This window comes from Lactuca virosa, chromosome 3, assembly GCF_052849685.1.
Source record: "Lactuca virosa cultivar CGN04683 chromosome 3, Lactuca_virosa_CGN04683_v6, whole genome shotgun sequence".
Lineage (NCBI taxonomy): Eukaryota > Viridiplantae > Streptophyta > Magnoliopsida > Asterales > Asteraceae > Lactuca > Lactuca virosa.
Window position 1 is genome coordinate 379,231,322 of NC_136428.1, and position 5,238 is coordinate 379,236,559.

Sequence of the window (5,238 nt, forward strand, 5' to 3'; positions counted from 1 at the left end):
TTTATGCATGCACCTCGCCAATCTCATTGGCAAGCCCTCAAATGGCTTCTACGGCACCTCAAAGGTACCATTCACTATGGGTTATTCCTCAATCGCCATTCTCCTATCACACTCACAGCTTTCTCCGATTCCGATTGGGGTGGTGTTAATGATGCAGGTAGGTCAACTACAGCTTATATACTATATCTTGGATCCAATATTGTCTCCTGGAAATCTACTAGACAAAAGTCGGTCTCGCGCTCCTCCACTGAAGCGGAATACAAAGCTCTAGCCAATGCATCAGCAGAACTTAGCTGGTTAAAGAATTTACTGATTGAACTTGGAATTATCATTAAAAACACTCCTACTCTGTTTTGTGATAACACAGGTGCGACATATGTGTGTGCTAATCCAGTCTACCATTCACGGATGAAACATGTGGCACTTTGACTACCACTTTGTTCGGGAACAAGTTTCTGCTGGCCTCCTTCGCGTTCATCATGTCCACTCGCAAGATCAATTGGCTGATATGCTCACCAAGCCTCTATCACGTGCTCCTTTCCTCCGCAACAGGTCCAAGATTGGTGTCTCTGATGGATCCTCCATCTTGCGGGGGCGTATTAAGGATAATGGACTCTCCGATCCATTAAACACACACAAATAGATAGATTAAATCAAGTTGTAAATACTTAATCAAAAGTATAGTCAAATACCTAGTTTAGCTGCTATTCACTCTCCTGAATATAAGGATGACTCAACTGTACAATTAGCCTATATAAGACATACGTATCTTTAAATATATATGAATTACCAGCATCAATTGCAAGCCTTTATAGTCTGTGCCACCCTAAGATACCTACTGTGTCCCCCTTGATTTCGTCTAACGATTCATTTAAATTAAAAAAACTTTTATAAATCATATGTTTTAATGTTATATATGTGCATGTGTGTACTTATGTGAGTTTATTTTGATAGGTGGAGATCTAAAAGTTTCTACACCTTCCAATCGTCATTTCCATAACTTGTAACATAACTAGAAAATCGACTACTAGTGAGTAGTTGAAGTGTGCACAAAAATTGGTTCTTTTTTAAACTGAAAAAAAACATACCGGTTTTTCTGAGAGTCGGTTAGTTTAAAACCGAACTGCCGGTTACATATAATTTTTTATAAAAATTTGAAACCGGTTTTATAAAAATCTGAAACCGGTTTTTTACCAGATTTTTGTCTACAACTATTGTCGTGTTGGTATATTGGTATTAATAACTATATACAAGAAATTGTTTTATGGTGTATCTCATATAAAAAAGCCAAAAGAATTATTAAAAAGATCTTTATGACTCTCTTGAGTCTTGACTCCCCTCGTAATTCTTTGAGTTGAAAAAAACATGTAAGGCAAAATAATGTAAAATGTTGTACGTGGTTTTTAAAAAGTCTACGTTAATTTTTATGGTTTCAAATGTTGTATCTCTAGTTGTCAATCAAACTTTTAAGTTTTAACCTATATTTTTTTTCAAGGACCATTTATATAATCTTATCTAATTTTTATCTTGTATATTTGATGTTTTTAATTTTATACAACTTCGTATTTTAACTCTCATATATTATTATATAAGTCAACATCAAACTAAAAACTAAGGCAAAATCATATTAAAAGATCAAAATACCTTCTTTTTTAGAACAATAGCTTATCATAGACCCCTAAAAGGCTATCTTCACAAATATCTCAAACATTCCACAAGTACAATAATATCCACACAAGAAAAACATATTTTTGTATATAAGACTGTGATTGACAATAGCAATTTCAGTTGCAATCTTGGACCATAGATGAGCACGTTCTTTGCCGATTGGTCCGATAATATCAGAATTTTTGATCTCTTCAGTCTCAACTGCTTTAATTCCTTATGTTACATCAACCCGATGGTCTCAACCTAAGTATCAACGTTTTCACAATCATCAACTTCAATACTATGGAAGCTCGGATAATATATCAGTAACTTCTCACCAAAAAGGAGCTATTTTCGTCAAGAACATTCTTATAAACATTCAACTTCAAAATAAAGTCATGTCAAACCTTCAAATCACCATGTTTTTTGTTTATCGAACTCAATTGATATTTTTTTTTGCAAAATTTATCGAATTAATGTAACAACCCAAAAATCATAACCAAAAATTTTCGTTTTAAATTATTAAATAAAACCATAGTTATCAAAATCTTCTCATAAAAATGTAAATCATAGTATCTCAAACATCATATCAAAATACATGTCAATATATCAGAGTAAAACATCCCAAGCTAAACATAATGGTGTGTGCACTGCAGTCATCCCGAGCTCTTCCCTTAGCTACCGGAAGTACCTGAAACAAAAACTGAAAACTGTAAGCACGAAGCTTAGCGAGTCTCCCCAAACTACCACATACCATACACATAATCACATAATAACATAATAACATAATAACATATCATGGGCCCTGCCCGCTTCATCGGGTCCCGCCCGGCATCGGACAATGTCCGACATCGGGTCTCGCCCGACATCGGACCGAAATCCGGCATCGGGCCCCGCCCGGCATCGAGCAAAGCTCGGTATACATATAAACATATCAACAAATACACATTAATAATCACACAACTTAAACATATAAACATTCCTCGGGCCCCGTCCGACATCGGACCGAAATCCAGAAACATACTAACATTCCTCGGGCATTGCCCGGCATCGAACCGTAATTCGGAAACATACAATACATATACATGCAAGAATCACGAAGACATCAAGAATACAAACATTCCTCAGGCACCGCCCGACATCAGATCGGAATCCGAAAACATATAAACATACATCGGGCATTGCCCGACATCAGACCTTAGCCCGAAATATACTAGCATACATATGCGGGTCGCCATTGGTGCCTTCGACCCGTTCATACAGGAGGAAACTCACCTTACTCTCGGATGATAGCTGAAACGTCTCTGCCCGGAATCAGCTCTACTCGCTCCATGAACCAAAACAACCCCTTAGATATCATTCCATACTCATAACCCTTAAGGGCTAACTCTGGTCAAGTCAAGGTCAAAGTCAAGTCAACGTCAGCAGTGAGAGACACTTGATGATAGGAAGATGAACAGACTGTGGTTCATGACTGCAGTGAGAGACACTGCGGTCTGAGGGCAGAGATGGAAAGTCCATTGAGACTTCGGGACCTTCTATGATAATTTCCTCATCAACTACTGATGAAGACTGAGAATTGGGATAGATTGTGCCAAAAATAGGAATGTGATCACATGAGTGACCCGAAAATTCAGGAAGAATTTCCTCAATGACACAATTATTACTCAGATTATGGAGTCGACCAAAATGAGTTTTGATGTCCTCGGGAAAGTTTTTGTCATTGACTGGAAATTGGAACTCTCGGTCCGGATGGACATAAAGTCGGTCTTTGTTAAACCGGGGTGAGGAGTCCTTTGTGGTAGGATACCCATTGGACCAACCCCAATTATAGGTGTTATCTGTGGTTCCATTGTTCACTAGATTCTCAACAGCTTCACTTTCATTGAACAACTTTTCTATTAAAAGATTCAAACGTACAATTTCGGTTTGAGCTAAATCTCTTTGATTTAATGCTATGCCTAATTGAGTTTCACATAACATTCTTGCATCTTTTTCTAATTCTAAGTCCTTTTCTAGCATGTAAACTTTGAGTCTTTTGTCTTCTAATCGTCCTCTAACATGGAACATTTCCTGGGACGCAATGTTCTTCTCATCTAAGGCTTTGTTATAGTCTGAAAGGACGGCAGCACACGTGTCATTAAGGTTGTCAAGAAATGGTTGACAGTCATGCATGCTATAATTAAGAGTTTGGATCATAAGTTTTACCTGCTCAACGATGCTTAGAGTTCCATCCTTTTCCATGTAGCAGTAATTCTTTTCCAGATTGGTTGATCCATCCTCGTCCGTATTAGCCATCATGCAGATTTTGCCTTTACCCTTGATGTTGTTGATATCTTCATCCTCATCTCCGGATGACCATACTTGATGGTCTCTCTTGACTTGGGCTACGTACGCCCTTGCCTTCTCTTTTTCTTCCAATTCTTGAGCCATTCTGAGATAGAATGCTCTGTCTTTTACTACGTTTGCTTTACAATCTCTAGCAAAATGGTTTTCCTTGTTGCACTTGTGACAAATTACAACATCAGATTTTTCTTCTGCTGATGTACCGGAGTCAGTTGTCTTTATAGGTTGCGGTACTTCTTTGGGTTGAATGTTTTGAGATTGCGGTGCTGAATGAGGATTTTTGGGATATCGAGAGTGATTATTCTAAGGGTTGAAGTTGCGGTTGAAAGGAGGTTTAGTAAACTGCTGATTTTTGCGGAATGATGAGGGTGGTAGCCTGTTGAATTGTTGGCTAACTAGAGCAATGACATTTTGGAATTCGTCTTCATCATCATATTCTGAGTCGGCTTCGTATGACTGCGGAGGATTGTCATACGAGGGTGAATAAGATTGAGTGTGAGGTGCTTGTGCTATAAGAGCGAGCGGTCCTCCGAAGTCAGTACAGTTTTTGAGTACAGTGGATTCTTGTGCTTGCAGTTCACCATAGAGCTTGTAGAGAGACAGAGAATGAATTTTACTATCTCCTTGGACGATCATTTTGGCTGTGGTCCAATGCCTACCTAATCCATTGAGAATCTGAAGATTGGTCTCATGGTTACTTCAGATGTTGCCCGCATTAGATAACTTTGTGACAATTAAGTTGAACCTCTTGAAGGAGTCTTCCAGACTTTCACCAGCATGAGCTTTGAAGTTGTTGAATTCGTTGAGTGCAGTTGTAAGCTTCTTATATTGAGCTTGTTCTGTGCCTTCATACAGGTTCTTGAGAACATCCCAGATTTCTTGAGCTGACTTGCAATTTATGATGATGTCGAAGTTGTCAGGAGCAATTCCACAAGATATCTCATAAAAGTAAACAACATCGTTTTCCATCTTATCCAGATCATCTTTGGTGAGACGATTCAAGGATGGTTGACCTCCTCCCAGTCTGGTTTGTGTGCCATCGTTCTGAACTGGAGTAAGAACAGGGACATGAGGCCCTTCTTCTACAGATCTCCATACATCTCTTCCAAGTCTTCGTAGATACCTCTCCATTCTTTGAGACCAGTGGTGATATTCATTTGCTACCAGTATTGGAGCGCTATTCGAACTTCCAACACTGTTAGAAACATTTAGAGATAATGCTTGTGCCATATTTCCTTGTTTTTT